This window comes from Phyllobates terribilis, unplaced genomic scaffold, assembly GCF_046119375.1.
Source record: "Phyllobates terribilis strain yellow unplaced genomic scaffold, ASM4611937v1 Scaffold_191__1_contigs__length_3620865, whole genome shotgun sequence".
Classification (NCBI taxonomy): domain Eukaryota; kingdom Metazoa; phylum Chordata; class Amphibia; order Anura; family Dendrobatidae; genus Phyllobates; species Phyllobates terribilis.
Window position 1 is genome coordinate 1,702,090 of NW_027362951.1, and position 18,412 is coordinate 1,720,501.

Genomic DNA, 18,412 nt, shown 5'->3' on the forward strand with positions numbered 1-18,412 from the left:
CGTCGGGCTGGGGAGTGTACTTGGCTGGCGGACTGGACAGGTAGGCTTGCGGACTGGACTGGTAGTCAGGCTGGAGGACTGGACTGGTAGTCAGGCTGGAGGACTGGACTGGTAGTCAGGGTGGCGGACTGCACTGGTAGTCAGGCTGGCGGACTGGACTGGTAGTCAGGCTAGCAGCGGGACCTGAGGGCTGAAGCAGAGTTTAGAACACCGAGCTACAACCTTGCAAAGGCACCTCCATTTTGGAGGAGGTTCCTTTTATATGATAAGACCTCCGGCCCTTGGCCGGGGAGTCCTTAGGACGGCGCGTGCGGCCCCTTTTAAGAGGGAGGGAGCGTGCCCTAAGCACAGTGCCCGGGAAGCTGCACGCGCCGGCAGCCGCAGCAGGAGAGCCAGAAGGTGCCGGGCCGGGAGCGCGGCGGTAAGGGGGACGGCGTCTCAGGGGGCAGAGACGCCGATGCTACAGAGGTTCTGGTCAGGTTTTTGTTTTCTTGCCTCTCCCACATAGATCTTGCCCTGGTGCCGGACTCTGCCTTGGCTGCAGTCATTTTCTATTATTACCTCTGTCACTCCATCCCAGATCTTACTCCTCTCCCTGTTCCCCTCTTGGGAGGGTCCATTTCCAAGGCCACTGTGACATATAAATCCATCTTGTGTCTCTCTCCTTCTCCTTTTTTTTTTTTATTATAAAATAACAATGAGGACCGTATAATACAACAGGTATGGGATACTTTTGAAGCATTTGCTCATGATATCCTGGCTCCTGCTGTGAGGGATGTGGAGATGACTGAGGTATCACACAGGAGCTCCAGTACCTGTGGAGCATTAGTCCCAGTGGCCGGCAGCCTTACTTGTTACACTCCCTCTGCTTAGAGATGATGAGCAACATGGTCCTTTTATGTATGACAGGAATACTAAATGGGGACAAATGTGGTAAACTACTTACCTATATGGCAAATCGTTACTGTGACCCCATGGTAATCAGGGCACTTAGGGGCGAGGAGAGGAGAACTAGAGGGGACCCTAAACATGTTCTGTCGGAGTTTGATAATTTTTACCAATCTTTATTCCTCATACAGGCCTGTTTATTACTTCAGTTTGATGTAAAAATTCTAGATAAAGTATTGGAAATTCCTCTGCGTTCATATATTCGGCAAATTATTCATTGTGACCAAAGTGACATTGTGCCAGGAAAGTCGACAACCCTCAACCTCCAGCGTTTTTATTTATTTTTCTCTAAGGAGGACACGTTATGGTCTCACTTGATGCCAATAAAGCCTTCAGCTCTATTGAATGGTCTGTTCTTTGGGCGACCAAGCGTTGGATGGGCTTTCGGCCAGTGATTACTAAATGGGAGAAGCTCCTATACACGGACACTGTGGTGCGTATATGCTTCCCCCTGATCCAGGGCGCGCAGCAGGGATGTCCGCTGTCCCCAATGCTGTGACTGTAGTGGAGCCACTGGCCGCCCTTATCCGCTCCACCCCAGAGATTCAGGGGTTTATCCAGGCCCCAACACACAGCAAACTTAGTCTCTACGCAGACAGCACTTTCCTGTACCTGCAAGGTGCTAACGTGTCAGTACCAGCAGCGCTGAATGTGATTGATGAGTGCGGCCTCTTCTCAAGTCTAAAAATCAACTGGGATAAGTCTTTTGTCTTCCCTGTAGACCTGAAAGTCACCTCCAGACAAGCCTCCCTCCTATCTTTGATATGGGTTTCAAAGTTCTCTTATCTAGGAGTCCAAGTATCTACATATTTAGGTGAATTCGCTACACAGCTTCGCTCTTTTGTTGATTATAAAAGCTAAGATAAGGAGATAAGAGAAGTTACTCCTGTCGGTCGCAGCTCACAACAGGTTATATCCCCAATATATGTGAACTTCAATACCTTCAATAAGCGTAACTCCATCTTTTCCTCATTCATTTTGCAGGGTCACAGAACTGGGATCCATCGCCCGGTCCTGTAATATGCTCGGGTGAGGGGGTGGCTTTATCGGACCCTAGACTGAATTATTGGGCGTATTATTATCCTTTTGCGCATTATTGGTTTGTTCAGCTTTCCTGTATATGTAGGTGGAACAGGGATGACTTCCTGAGATGCCTTGTGGCCATTGTTTGACCCTATGACCCAGAGATTAAACACCCTTTGCACATACTTTTCTGCTCCTCCAAGAGCATACATGGAAAGCTCTGGCCCGCAGGGTGATTTATATGTGGCTTGCGGCACCAGAACCTCCACCCCTATGTGGGGCCCATTACCCTGTATGGAGGACTATGTGGGGCACATTATACTGTATACTGATTGGCTCATGACTTTGTCCAAGTTTTTCATTTTGGCCCTCTGTGTGTTTGAGTTTGACATCGCTGTTCTAGAGGGCCCCTTCAATACATAACTGATTTTCATGCAGGCTATATCAATCTAGACCATGGTATGGAAACTTTTCTGTGCTCCTTTTTCTCACAATCATACCCCTCTCTGGCATAGCAGCACTCTTATTGAATTATTAGATTTGGAGTGAGGGCCTTTATGGGAAAGGGCAGGCTCGGTTTACCTGGGTCAGGTCTATGTGGCTGGTGACCCATTTCATGTTCTGAAGTGAAATCTTCTTTACCCTTCCATTTCCTACAGCTTAGACAAACGAATTCCTAGCTATTCCGAGAGAGCGGCTCAACTCTGTATCCTACGTTGCACATATTACACCACAGCCAGGATGAGTAGGGTCCAGCCCCAGTTCCTGGATGTATGCCTCATGTGCCGCAAGGGCCGGGGGACGTTCCTCCACCTTCTGTGACACTGTCCAGAGATTTGAGCTTACTGGCCAAGTTGGTTAGATTCCTACATGACAGTATGGAGAAGCCTGTCGCAGAGGACCCTGTAACCTGCCTTTTGGTTCTTGACCTTGAGGAGTGCCCGGGTCACTCCTAACTGCCTGCACTCTTTTGGGGCTGGTGGAAGGCTGAGAGCGTCGATCCTCATATCTGGTGGCAGAGTTTGTGGTATGGTGGAGTGTTCGTCATTTTTTTCCTTCTTACTGTTCCTGGGTCTCACCCCCGGCCCATTCTCTGTTTCCGGGCCCCCAGTGGGAGCAGTTTATTTTTATTTTTTTATTATTAAAATTGTTTGATCCCAGGCCTTCATAATGTACAATCTCATGGCAGTGCACTTGGTATACGTGATATTTTCTTTGCACATCGGTCCCTCCTAGTTGTACATTTCAATGTTCGGTTCGGAAATGTTCATAGAATATTTAGACATTCGCCGAACATTTCCGAACACCATACTGTTCAATGGGGGGGATGACAAAAAAAAAAGCATATGCAACACCTTCACTCTGGCCCAAAAGCTGTCAAAACACATCAAATTAAGGGTGTAGACACCAGGAAAGTGGGTCAATTGATGCCAGAGTACAAATACTATATTTATTATTACTATTGCAGCGACATTTATTCCGTGGTGCTTTGCATGTGAAAAGGGGTCACCGACTGGTACAAGAGGAGAGAGGACCCTGCCTGCGAGGGCGCACAAACAATCTGCAAGGGATGGTTGAGGATACAGTAGGTCAGGGTACAGCTGGTTGTGCAAAAGTACGCTGGAGTGAGGGTTACCACATATTGTACGCTTGTCAGAAGAAGTGGATCTTCAGCTTCTTTTTCAAGGTTTCCATGGTAGGCGACAGTCTGATGTGTTGGGGTACAGCGTTATCACAGTATGGGAGATGTATGGAACAAATCTGCTGAGAGCCTAAATCACGGTAAGCTTCCAAGAGCTCACAACTGAGCAGATAAACCCCTGCACCGATTAATATGAAGGCGAAACGCTTCTAATGACTGCAGGAGTGGGAGGAATCAGACGCTTCTGGCTCCTCTCTGTGACGGTAAACCCATAACACCTTGAAAGCTTCAACACAATGTTCACAAGGTAGACAGCAGTGGTGGTCGGTCTCCTACATAACGAGCTAACTCCATGATGATAGACGACAACATCTGCAAGTAGTTTGTATGTTCTCCCCGTGTTTGTGGGGGTTTCCTTCAGGTTCTCCGGTTACCTCCTCAGTAAAAAAGCAGCCATACAGCAGTGTTCACAGTTCAAAAAATTAGGGACTGACACCACCATTTGCGTGGCCAACAGTTTGGAGATGGTGGAGTTCGACCTCTTAGCTTTGTCATGTGTGGGAGGAAACAATCTTTTACGTGACCACAAATGCAGGACTGAGGGCTGGCTGTGGTGCTGATAGAGGGCGGAGTATGGTGAAACGGACAAACTGCTGGACCGTGAGTGAGGTGCAAGCACAGATGTAACGGTGGATTGAGAAACATGGTGTGCTCAGTGAAACAAACACAGCAGGCATGTCTGCTTCTGATACAGCTGACAGGCTCTCTTTCAGCCTGACTGGAGCGGGTACAGAACTAGAAGTTCTGTGGTGGGAGACCTGCATGACAATACTTGGCACGGTAACAGAGGAGGAGGAAGAAGCAGCTGATGCGGTTGATGAGGCAGCTGATAGTTGTTGAGGTCCGCATTTTAGCACGGTAAGATTAGCAGCGTAACACATTTTGTGTGCGCATGTGAAGGTTCATGCATGTAGTAGTCAAATCATTAGCACTTTTTCCCTCTACTGAGTTTTTTATCGCAAACTTTGCAGATAACGCGATCTGGCTCATCCTTTGCGGTCTCAAAAAAAAAAAGCCCAGACTAGGCAACCTTTGCCGCCCCTGCGAGCTGCAGACCAGCGACCGCTGCCGGTCACTGCCACGGTTGTTGCGAAGGATGCAGTGCTCCTCGTGTTTGCATTACTTTGTGTCTGCGCCATAGGACGCAACGTAACCTTCTCTTCTTCCTCCTCCACCTCCTCAGATGAGCTACTCAGCTGCGTACCTCTGGGTTCACACCAAGTTGGATGAACAACCTCATCATCCCATATGCTTTTCCATTCCTCACCTTCAGAGTCACCCTCCTCCTCTTCTTGCCCCGACCGCACAGTACAGTCGAGGGTCACGGAGCTACTCTTACTCAACCCCCCCCCCCCCGTATGGAGAGCAATATCTGTCCCAAAGAATTTTAAGCGGAGATGTAGCCTGCTTTATATACCAATTTTGAGTTTATCAGGTCTGTGTACCCCTTTTGTGGAGAAAAATATCTGCACCAAAAAATTTATTTCACTAGAGTATAACTATTGTAAAGGAGACCAAAACCTCTTCGAATACAGCCAACCCAGCACATCGAGATCCAATCAGGAGTGTTCACATTTCCCTAAATTAGGGCCTAAAACCACCGAAGTGGCATCAATTTCACTACAGTAGAAATTGTAGAATTAGGAAGGACACCTCTTCCCCTACAGCCAACCCAGTAGATGGAGATCTAATCAGGATTCCCCACATTTCCAAAAATTAGGGCCTAAAACCTGCAGCAGCAGCACGAGCAGGCACACAACCCACATCACAGACGCAATTCCGCAAGATCAATGCAGCACACTAAAAACTACAATATCGCCTACTCTGTACCGTCTGCAGTTATGGTGCAAAAGTCCTTGGAGATCCATGACTTGTTCATCTTGATGAAAGTTAGGCGGTCCACACTTTCATGGGACAGCCGGCTGCGCTTATCCGTCGGGAGACGACCAGCAGCGCTGAAGACACGTTTTGAGGGAATGCTGGCTGTCTGGCATGATAAAACCTCCAAGGCGTGACAGGCGAGCTCAGGCCATTGATCCATTTTTGAAGACCAAAATGTAAAAGGGTTAAAATCCTCCCTGATGGTATTCATATTGAGCTCTAGATACTCCTCCACCATCCTCTCCAGTCATTTACCATGTGTCAAACTTGTACTCTGTTGTGCTGGTGCATGAGCTGGTCTAAAAATGTGTGAAAGGACTCAGAAATTGCTTCTGCAACTTACGCTGCTGCTGCTAATGTTTTGGCGTTGACAAACTGACGTGCTGGAGGTTGAAAGACTACAGCTGCGACGCACACTGTGTGCCTCACTCCTATCTTGGGGAAAAGCTCTATTAAGGTTGCTTAAAAGCTTGTTTCGAAACTCCAACATTAGCAGGTCCCTTTCCAGGGCGGGAAGCATCAGGCAAAATTTAGTCTTATAACGTGGATCTAACAAGAGTGGCAAACCAGTAGTCAGTATTATTTCGAATCCTAACTATACGGGAATCATGTTGCATATAGTGCATCAAGAAGGCACTTGTATGTCAGGCTCTTCCAGGTGGTCCAAAGCCAGGCTCTGTTGCTGGCTGCGTAACACTAATGCTTTTTTCCTCAGTCCCCTCCTGCAAACCACGTTCAACAGAGAGGGGATGATTATCCTCTTCATCCTCTGACAGCTACTCGCCCATCACCTCTTCCTCCTCCTCCTCCATTTGTTCCTCGGCTCTTGCACCTTCACTAACAGTATGTCTGGTGTCACCAAACCCCTCGATCGCCGGAATCCACCGTCACTTGGCATCCGCCTGTGTGACGATAGTCTGGAACTTTGAGACTTTCTTATCCCTTCCGCATCCTCCTCTTCTTCTGGGACAACCACCTCGTGCTGCACACTATTCAAATTCTGCTCCGGCATGTGTATGACCGGAATAGTGATGCTGATGATGGCTGAGCTGTTGCTTAGATGTGAACTGCCTCCCGCCATCATAGACACTCCTTTTGATGATGCTCCAGAGGTGCTCAATGGGGTTGAGGTCAGGGGAGCATGGGTGCCACACCATAAGTTTGTCCCCTTTTATGCCTATAGCAGCCAGAGATGCAGATGTGGCCCCCATGCTCCCCTGACCTCAACCCCATTGAGAACCTCTGGAGCATCATCAAAAGGAGTGTCTATGATGGCGGGAGGCAGTTCACATCTAAGCAACAGCTCTGGGAGGGTATTCTGTCATCGTGCAAAACAATTGAAGCAGAAACCATCGAAAACCTGACAAATTCAATGAATGAGAGAGTTCAGAAGCTCCTTTCGAACAAGCGGTCCTATGTGCAAATGTAACATCACCTAGAATAAAGTTTTGAGTTGAAAACTGTTTGATTTTAGTGTGTAATAACCTGCTAATGCTTATAATTTCAAAAATGACCATTTTTTTGTTCTTTATTAAAATGAAAAGGTTGAAAACTCTACTGTGCATAATAATTTGGAACATGCATTTTGAGTGCAGTTTGAGTTTTTTATTTTTTTAAAAATATACTGTTATCATAGGCAGTTTGTACAAAAACCTTTCAATTGTACTCTAATAGTTATTTGACTGGAAAATTACAATGACTGCAATTCATATAGGTAATTTGGGAAAATCTGAGAAAATATTATTTGCATAATAATTTGGAACACAGTGTAAAGTGACACAAAAATATTTTTTCTAGAAAATCGTTTTTATTGTGTAAAAGCGGCAAAACATAAAAAAACTATATAAAAATTGCACTGACCTGAAGAATAACGCTGCATTATCAATTTTACCACACGCGGAATGGCATAAAAAAAACGCAAAAAAACAATTCCTGAATTGTTGCTTTTTGTTTATTCTGCCTCCCAAAATTCCGAATAGAAAAAAAATGTCTTGTGCCCGAAAATGGTACCAATAAAAAAACGCAACTTGTCCTGCAAAAAACAAGCCATCACATGACTCTGTCGGCCAAAATATGGAAAAATTATAGCTCTCAAAATATGGTGATGCAAACACTAGTCTTTGCAAAAAAAGCGCCTTTTAGTGTGTGACCGCTGTCAGTCATAAAAACCCGATATGAATCTGGTATTGCTGTAATCACACCAACCCGAAGAATAAAGTCGTCTAATCACTTATACCACGCGAGGAATGGTGTAAAAAAATAAACTTTAGGGTTACGGATGTGCTAGGGTTAGGGTTGGGGTTGTATTAGGGTTGGGGTTGTATTAGGGTTGGCTTTTTTTCAAAAGTAAAGAAAAAAAATGATAATATGGCGACCAGTGTTGAGCGCAAGTGCTCGCTACTTGAGTTTGCATCGGGTACTCGGGTATGCACTGAGTATCGCGGGTGCTCGAGTGACATGCTCGAGTCTCCGCCCCATATGCTTCGCGGCCAAAAAAAAAACGTTGCTGGGATCGCCTGCCATGCACGAGCGATCCCCGCATGTTTTTTTTGGGTGTCTAACAACCGTGAAACATGTGGGGCGGGGACTCGAGCGTGTCATTCGAGCACCCGCGATACTTGGTGCATACCCAAGTACCCGATGCAAACTCAAGTAGCGAGCACTTGCGCTCAAAACTAATGACAACTTATTTAATATGTTGACCTAATGTTATCAAATTCTGTCGTACCTTTGGGTTCAAAATGTACACTATACCCTTTGATAAATTCTTGAGGGGTCTAGTTTCCAAAATGGGGTCACTTGTGGGGGGTTTCCACTATTTCGGTACATCAGGGGCTCCAGAAATGCGACATGGCGTCCGCTCTTGATTTCAGGCAATTTTGCGTTCAAAAAGTCACACAGTGCTCCTTCCCTTCTGAACCCTGACGTGCGCCCAAACAGTGTATTTTCCCCACATATGGGGTATTGGCGCACTCAGGAGAAATTGCACAACAGTTTTTAGGTTCCATTTTCTCCTCTTACCCTTGTGGAACTAAAAAAAATCGCTGATCAAATTTTAACCCTTATAGCGCACTAATAAAAAAAAATGTTGGTTCCAAAATTATGCTGATGTAAAGTAGACATGTGGGAAATGTTATTTATTAACTATTTTGTGTAACATATCTCTCTGATTTAACAGAATAAAAATTCAAATTTTGAAAATTGTGAAATTTTCAAAATTTTCGCCAAATTTCCAATTTTTTCACAAATAAACGCAAGTGGTATTGAAGAAATTTTACCACTATCATGAAGTACAATATGTCACGAAAAAACATTCTCATAATCAGCGGGATCCGTTGAAGCGTTTCAGAGTAATTACCTCCTAAAGTGACAGTGGTCAGAATTGTAAACATTGGCCTGGTCATTAACGTGCAAACCACCCTCGGGGGTAAAGGGGTTAATAATAGCCATTTCAAAACTGTGCAGAAGGGTGCAGAGGTCCTTAATCTGTTCCCACTCCGTAAACGTGATACGCCCCACGTCCGTACTGCGTTGGCACAGGCTATACGACATGACATACTGCGTCAGGGCTCTTTGCTGCTGCCACAGTCGCTGCAACATGTGCAGAGTGGAATTCCACCGCGTTGGCACATCACTATCAACCTGTTAACTGTCATGGAGAAAGACCTCTGTATCAATGCAAGTCGATGACATGAGGGGTGCGAACGGCGGAAGTGAGCACACAGCTTCCGGACTTTCTGAAGCAGCTCATCCAGGCCGGGATAGTGGCGGAGAAATCGCTGTACCACCAGGTTGAGGACGTGAGCCATGCAAAGCACGTGTGTGGGTTCGCCTTGGCGTAGAGCCGCAAACAGGTTCGCACCGTTATCGTCCATGGCCTTCACTGGCTCCAGGTTCAGCGGAGACAGATATTGCTGAAACTGAGCCTGGAGAGCTGTCCACAACTCTTCAGCTGTATGACTGCGATCTTCAAGGCATATTAATTTGAAGACTGCCTGGTTGCTGTGCTGCGCAGTATGGAGGTGGTGTGAATTTGCTCTGCACTGTGGGAACGCATGTCTCGTTAAGGCAGAGGTTGATTGCCAAGTGAAGCACAGTGGATGGTCCATGCAATTTAGCAAATGGAGTTAGGGATTTAGTCAGGATTGATGGCTAATTATCTGCCTGTATTTTTCAGCATTAAGGACTCCATCATACAATTCCATCAGGGAGGCGTCTGATTGCCTCCAACATTATTCTGCAGCAGCAAAACGACCACAAATATACAGCCAATGTCATTAAGAACTGTAAATGGCAAAAAGAAGAAAAAGGAGTCCTGGAAGTGATGATCTGTCCCCACAGAGCCCTGATCTCAACATCAAGTTTGTCTGGGATTACATGAAGAGACAGAAGGTTTTGCGAAAGCCTACATAGGATCTGTGGTTAGATCTCCAAGATGTTCGGAACAATCTCCCTGTCGAGTTCCTTCAAAACTGTGTAAGTGCATCCAGAAGAATTGATGCTTTGATGATGTATTGTGTTCATTCACTTTGTATTTTGTTAATTGATAAAAATAGACACTTCTACTTTTTAAACCATTTTCACTGTGCAGCATTTCTCCACACCTGCCTGTCTAGTGGATTGGAGGGGTTTCGGTCCTGAGGAAAGGTCTTGGGAGCCTGCCGACAACATTGTTCTCCCCCCTCTTCCCCCCTGTGATTTTTGAGCAGTTTCTCCGTCGGGTTGGCCTAAAGAACAGTGGGGCGTCAGGGGGGTGCTGCCACAGCAGTAACTCACGTGCCTCCTCAGCGTCGTCCTACTCTCCATCGTCAGCGTTCGGCGTCTCCTCCCATCAGGGCGGCTCGCTGAGGTTTGCCTCTTGCAGCTCTCCTCTGCACAGCTGCAACAGCATGGTGTTTTCCATTTGGCCTTAGGGGGCGTGGCCGGTCTCTGCAGGAATTTAACCCTGCTTTGTCCTGCAGAGATCAGGAGTGGTACCTGGCGACTACCTGCGGCCAAGACTATCCTCGCCACCAGAGGCTCTAGTGAAAACCAGTTAGTTGCTTAGTCACGCCACTCCAGGGTCAGCCCGGCCCCAGGAGCAGTGGGTCCACACCCAGCCGTGTTACAGGAAGTTTCATCAGTTTTTATTTTAAGTACATTAAGACAACTTTTTCTGTTGAACAACTTCCTTTGTAGAGAAGCTGTCACTTGACATAAATGTGTAATTTTTTCCATTCTCATGAATCTGCGTCATTTTGTTTTTCTTTCCTGTGCCCCTTAGTTTCTAAAATATGGCACTTTACGCCTTGTGTAAAGTAGTCTTTTTAGCCAACTCGGAGTGGTCTTTAACCCCTTACTGCCCAGCGACATTAGCCCCGCCCATCGGTGACCTGTCACGTGATCGCGGGTTACCGATGCGTGGGCATGGCAACCCGGGGTCTGCAGCAGACCCCTGTGGTTGTCATGTCTTGCTTGCTATTAGCGCCACCGAGTGGTTGGCGCTCATAGCACATGAGCATTTCTGCTACATAGAGGCAATCTGCTCATCGCCTTTCTGAAGCCGAGCCGATCAGGTATCTGCAGCTTCTGGTCTCCTGTGGAGACTATTGAAGAGGCAGAAAGTGGGAAAAAATGTTTTTAAAAATATGAAAAAGGTAAAACAATATATAAAAGTTTAAATCGCCCCCTTTCGCCCCATTCAAAATAAAATAATAATAAAGAAAAAACACATATTTGGTATTGCTGCGTTCAGAATCGCCCATTCTATCAATATAAAAAAAAGAATTAATCCGATTGGTAAACGGCGTAACGAGAAAATTCTAAACGCCAGAATTATGTTTTTTGGTCGTCACAACATTGAAATAAAATGAAATAACGGGCGATCAGCTCGACACACAAAAAATAAGCCCTCACTTGGCCCCAGATCCCGAAAAATGGAGACTCTATGGGTCTCGGAAAATGGCGCCATTTTAGCAAACTTTGGATTTTTTTTTCACCACTTAAATAAAAAAGAACCTATACATGTTTGGTGTCTACAAACTCGTAATGACCTGGAGAATCATAATTGCAGGTCAGTTATAGCATTCAGTGAACGTGGTAAAAAAAAAACAACAACCGTGGAATTGCATTTTTTGTTGCAATTTCACCGCGCTTGGAATTTTTTTCCCCGTTCTCCAGTACATGATATGGTAAAACCAGTGATGGCGTTTAAAAGTACAACTTGTCCCGCAAAAAATAAGCCCTCACATGGCAATATTGACCTAAAAATAAAAAGGCTATGGGTCTGGGAAGAAGGGGAGCAAACAATGAAAATGCAAAAATGGAAAATGCTCCGGTCATTAAGGGGTTAAAAAGCCTCCCATGTAGAGGAGTTTTGTATCACTACCACTTAGCTAAAGGGAGAAGATTAATATATAAGTAAGAGGAGTGGAGTGGCCGATGGAAAAGGGAATAAAACCAATCCCAGATTCAGAAGAACAGCGGCATTTACACCAAATAAATGTTACAGATTTATGACAAGTGACAGATCCGATTTAATGTGATTGTTTCTGTGACAAAACAGACATTTTCTGATGTTCTATAACTCCTTTCCATATAAATGTATTGTGGGCTGTAGATGGCACCGTGTATGCTATCATTGTAATCTCCATTACTGGATAGAATTAGAGAAGAAAGACTAAGGCTCGAAGCTGTGACAAAAAATTATCAAAAGTGACTGCAGATTTTATTTGTATTTTTTTTAGGCAAAAGGAGTTAATAACAGCGACCACCTGACTGGGGTCTTACATCTTCAAGCAACTATTCCCAATCATCCGGGGAATCTACAAGAAGAAATGTCTTGTTTGCAGCCACTGATTTCTCTGCCTCCATTCAGTCCACAGTTGTGGATTTGTCCGGCTGAATCTTCCATGAGGCTTTTCCTCCATCACTGACTGCGAGGATCCATCACATAACTGCCATAGATTCAGCTTATGTGCTCAGACATCACTGGGAGCCCCCCAGCAATGTATACATGACATTGCCAGAGCAGACCACCCCACTGTATCCCGAGCTGATCCCTCCGTACTAGGACCCTGTAATAGAAGTGGACGGCCTCCACACACAGGGGGCAGCTGTGGACGTGGTCCTGTGCCGGCTTCATTAGGGCAAGGTATATAGAGGATCTCATCTGTACCGAGAAGCCGCACGAGCCGTCCTGCCGCAGAAGTGACCGAGCACTGCGAGGGTCAGTACCTAGGACCACCTCTTGGGAGGAGGATGATGTCTTAATGAAGTATAAAAACTTAGGACACTATAGTCCTGATTGATCAATGCAATTATGCTAGAATTCTGGTGTAAATCACTTTGAAAAGTCACAATTTTTGTGCATTGTTGAGTTGATCAAAAATGTTGTGACTTTTGGTGTTTTCACGTCAGTTTTGCCCAGCTTCACCAAAATGGGTAGAGTTGGGGCAAGATGGAAGTGTGGCACCACAGCTTGTCTAATTCATGGCGAACTGTGGCTTCCCTTACACCAGAAATCTTACTCCAGTCCGTGACTGGAGTAAGATTTGTGGCAAGGTGCACGCACCACTTGTCAGAAGTGCATAATTCATGCGCCACTTAATGAATCTGAACCGTCTGACTCCAGCACGCTCCCTCATCAAGAGCAGCTTGAATATGGCCAGTCTTAATGAATCCCTGTCCTAAGTGCTTTATTAGTTAAAGAATAACCGTTGTTTTAATTTTTGTTTTGTAAATTAATATTACACATGATAATAAGTAATTTTATAATCTTATCAGAGAAGTCTTCTTTTTCCTGCTGGATTGATCTTTCAGTCTCAATTCGCGGTAACATCTGTAAAATCTGTATTCAGTGAAGACAAACTTTCCTATTAGTGAGATAGATGACAGTTAGTGCTATTAATACTCTTTAAAGAAGGAAGGGGAGGAGCTAGCGGAAGGGGAGGAGCTAGCGGAAGGCACAGACCTTCTGCTGCAAGTTCTCCTGAAACCACAGTTACTTCTCCATGGAAGATTGCAGCTGGTGTTTATACATAGAATCCTAGAACATTAGAATTGGAGGAACCTCCAGGGTCCTAGTGTCCAACCCCTGCTCAATGCAGGATTCACTAAACCATCTCAGACAAATGTCTGTCCAGCCTCTGTTTGAAGACTTCCATTCAAGGAGAATTCACCACCTCTCGTGGCAGCCTGCTCCATTGAAGAACGCACCAAATCTGCAGCGTGTGCACACAGCCTTGTTGTTCTTTTGGTCACAGGCAGGTCTTTGCACAGTCCTGAATGATAAGTACAGCACATACACGCTAAGGCTATGTGCCCACGTAGCAGATTTGATGCAGAGTGTTTTTGCCTCTCTCTGGCAGATTTACATGCAGATTTACATGCAGATTTACATGCATTTTTTCTGCCAGACAGAAGTGTTTTTTCAGCATTTTTTCAGCGTTTTCGCATGCGTTTTTTCAAGCACTTTTCCAAGTGATTTTGAGCATAACTTGGAAAAGTGCTTGACAAGTTGGTCACACAATATAAATCCATGCAACCGGCATGGATTTATATTGTGTGACCAACTTAGATGCTTTAAATGCTGCATCTATAGTAAAAAAAAAAAAGAATTAAAAAGTTAAAAATAAAAAAAAACCTGTATACTCACCTCTCCAGTCTCCTCCCGGCGGCGTTCTCTCTCTTCAGCGTCCCGCGGTATACTGGCAGGACCTGCGGTGACATCATTTAGTCAGCTGATGGTCACGCGACCATCACCTGACCTCTGACGTCAGCAGTCGCGTGACCATCAGCTGACTAGATGACCTCACCGCAGGTCCTGCAAGTACACCGCTGGACGGCGAGGAGAGAGGATCGCCGCCGGGAGCAGACCGGAGAGGTGAGTATACAGGGTTTTTTATTTTTAACTTATTTATTTCTTTTTTTCACCGCTTGGTAGCCGGGATGAAGAGGAGTTGTAGTCTCTTCTTCATCCTGGGTACCACACGCACCCCGATTACGCTGCAAATTCTCGGCCATTGAATTCAATTGAAACGCAGCAAATCCACATATACCTGCGGGGTTGCTGCTTTTCAATGGCTGCGAATTTGCGGCGTAATCGCGGTAGAAATGGTCATGCTGCGTTTTGCAACGCAATGTGAATTTGGCTCTCTAATTAGCGCATCATGTGCACAGCACATCCGAATTCACATTGCTTTGCATGGCAGACGGTTTTACAAGCGTTTTCATGGGCACATAGCCTAAGAGCGGGGAGCGGCTCTAGTGTCACCTGCTGGGATGGCACAATCACTGTCACCAGGATACAGGGGACATTATCAGAAAGGAGGAGATGACGTCTCTTCCCTCTCGCCTATCAGAGAATAGATTGCTGTATACGGGGGGCCTTATCCTCCTCTATTACACATCACTCAGTTCCTAAAGGGAATGATTTGACCATAATACAATATATTTGAGTGGGGCCAGTGCTCCAGTTTTATGTTCATAATGTTGAATGGAGATTGATCAGTTCCAGTGTGTCTGAACAGGGTCCGAGCCCACATCTCCTGAGCTCAGGCTTTACACTGAGCATCACTGTCACGGACGTCAGATTAGAAGGGCATGGAGCACGATGTGGATGGTTGCCTCCGTATCCGCCATTACCTGGACTGCTAGCTTTACCTGGACACTCTGGATCAGCTCCTCCGTCTTGTCGAGACCTCTAAGGGCCTGTTCACACAAGCAGATAAAATATCATTCAGAGTTTCATCCAGAAAAGTGGGAGAATTCTTTTCTCACTTGTCGTCCATGTGCAGTCCAGATCTAATCTGGCTTTTTAACCATTTACAGTTTCCAGGGCTACAGGATTGCAATGTATCTGTATAAAGCAGATTTTTTTCTGTACCCATAGACTTGAATGGGTGAATCTTGTCTGACGGATGAAACGAGGACATGCTGCCATTTTCTTTCTTTATTTTTTGCTCACACACAGATTCGATCAGTGACAAAAAAAAAAAAGACTCATCTGCACTTTCCCATTGAATAGCATTGGTCTGAGTGCTGTCCATTTGTTCCACAGACAACTTTCCTACTGAAAATACATTCGTGTGAACGAGTCCTAAGAAAGACATTGTAATTTGTTATTAGATGTTGACTGAAGTTTGGCTCTGAAAATGCAGGGCTCTTAAAGACATTCTCTAATACTTTAATGCAGATGATTTATGCATAAAATAGGTGGTCTATATCAGATCGTTGTAGGTCCGACTCTTGGCTCCCCACCAATAAGTTGTTTATAGCTCTGGCAACGGCCGGATGTAACTTGTGCACAGAGCGCACCCCAGTGGCCACTGCCTGGTGCTGCAGATCACCTCCGGTACTCCTCAATAGCTGGTCTGCACCCGGCAGCGGCCGCAGTGTACGGAGCGGTTTTGTTCCACTTTGAACATTGCCTGCATCTTGCCAGAGGTGGTGACAGCTGATCATCGGGGGGCCGATGGTTGGACCCCCACCTATCTTATATTAATGACCTATCCAGTGGAGTATAAAAGTGTTTGATAACTCCTTTTAAAATCTTGTTTCCATCCCATTGTCTTATACAGCGTGTATCTGTGTTCTTGCTGTAACCAGATCGGCCTGACCTCTGATGGTTCTTCTAGGCCTCTATTACAGCTCTTACAGCCCCAGCATGCATCATTTGTGCTGGAGAGGAATATGAAGACGCAGGAGCAAATAGAAGAACAATTAGGAAAGCTTGGATTATTAGTAGAGCAAAAAATGCTCATAGTGGAGGTGAGCCTATTATTATTATTTTTAACTTTCATTTTTATATTTTTTTATTTTTAGGACATTTGTTTCCTCTCTTCAGAAAATAACAGTAGATAAGATTGATTAAAGCTTCTGGAAAGGTGTTCAATAACGTCTGATCAGGTGGCTGGTTTGTAATGGTTGTTCCATCTTACCAATCCCTCTCTCCTGCGGTGAATGTGACATTGTGGGATGAATATATATATATGTATATGTGTATGTGTGAAAAGTTGTTTGCCCCTTCCTGATTTCTCATTCTTTTGCATGCTTGTCATACTTAAATATTTCAGATCTCAAAACAAATTTTAATATTAGACAAAGATAACACAAGGAAACACAAAATGCAGTTTTTAAATGAAGATCCTAATTATTAAGGGAAAAAGAAATCCAAACCTACAGGGCCCTGTGTGAAAAAGTGATTGCCCTCTAAACCTAATAACTGGTTGAAGCACCCTCAGCAACAACAACAACTACAAGTGTTTGGGATAATTGACAATGAGTCTGTTACAACACTCTGGAGGAATTTTTGCCCACTCATCTTTGCAAAATTGTTGTAATTCAGCCACATTGGAGGGTTTCTGAGCATGAACCGCTTTCTTAAGGTCAGGACTTTGACTAAGGCTGTGTGCCCACGATGCGTTTTTGGTGCATATTTTGGTGCATATTTGCAGCGCGTAAACGCTCCAGAAACGCATTGCATACCTTATCCCATGACTTCCTATGACATTCTGCAAGTTCTGTGCACATGGTCCGTATTTTTTCTGCGCAGATTTTACTCGCAGAAAAAATACGGACATGACCAATTTTTGTGCATTTCTGCATACGTATTTGCCTATACAATGCATTGGAAAAACGCATGGCAAATACGCATGAAAATACAATTTCTGCTTCATTTCTGCATCGTGGGCACTAAGCCTAAGCCACTGCAAAGTCTTAATTTTGTTTTCCTTAAGCCATTCAGAGGTGGACTTACTGCTGTGTTTTGGATCATTGTCCTGCTGCATAACCCAAGTGCACTTCAGCTTGAGGTCATGAACAGATGGCCGGACATTCTCTTTCAGGATTTTTTGTTTAACCAGCAGAATTCATGGTTCCATTTACCACAGTAAGTCTTCCAGGTCCTGAAGCAGCAAAACAGTCCCAGACCATCACAATACCGCCACCATATTTTACTGTTGGTATGATGTTCCTTTTTTGAAATGCAGTGATAGTTCTACGCCAGATGTAATGAGACATACACCTTCCAAAAAGTTCAACTTTTGTCTTGTCAATCCACAGAGTATTCTCCCCAAAGTCTTGGCGATCATCAAGATTTTTTGTGCCAAAACTGAGATGAGCCTTTATGTTCTTATTGCTCAGCAGTGGTTTTCGTCTTGGAACTCTGCTATGCGTGTCATTTTTGCCCAGTCTCTTTCTTATGGTGGAGTCATGAACACTGACCTTAACTGAGGCAAGTGAGACCTGCAGTTCTCTGGATGTTGTTGTGGGGTCTTTTGTGACCTCTTGGATGAGTCTTTGCTGCGCTCTTGGGGTAATTTTGATCAGCCGGCCACGCCTAGGAAAGTTCACCAAACCACAGTTAATTTATGTTTTAAGGAGGGAGGGGGATCACTTTTTCAATCAGGGCCCTGTAGGTTTGGATTTCCTTTTCCCTTAATAATAAAAACCTTCCTTTTAAAAACTGCATTCTGTGTTTCCTTGTGTTATCTTTGTCTAATATTTAAATTTGTTTTGTGATATGAAACATTTAAGTGTGACAAATATGCAAGGAAAGGGGCAAACACTTTTTCACACCAGTGTACGTATATGTGTGTGTGTGTGTATGTATATGTGTATATCTAATATATATAATCGTCTTATCCCGTCTGTCTGTCCAGGAAATCCCGCGTCGCTGATTGGTCCGGTCCTCAGTAATACGGTTCGCCAATCAGCGATATTGGCGCCAAATTTAAACACCGCTGTGCTGATTGGTCGCGCCCCCCGGCCACGACCAGTCAGCGATATTGGCGCCAAATTTAAACACCGCTGTGCTGATTGCGCCCGGTGTACCGCATACATATTCTAGAAAACCCGATGAGTTTGAATCGGGCCACC

The 18,412-nt window shown here is 45.0% G+C and overlaps 1 long non-coding RNA gene across 2 annotated transcripts in view; it reads left to right on the forward strand.

The window, feature by feature from the left end:
* LOC141213275 (uncharacterized) overlaps positions 1 to 18,412 on the forward strand; it is a 418,496-nt gene that overhangs the window by 183,440 nt on the left and 216,644 nt on the right. The window contains exon 3 of one of the 2 annotated variants that reach the window (XR_012282789.1): positions 9,732 to 9,868. The exons of the other annotated variant lie outside the window; for it this stretch is intronic. This is a non-coding gene — a long non-coding RNA (uncharacterized lncRNA). Of the gene's footprint in view, positions 1 to 9,731; positions 9,869 to 18,412 lie in introns of those variants that run through there. 2 annotated transcript variants of the gene reach the window in all.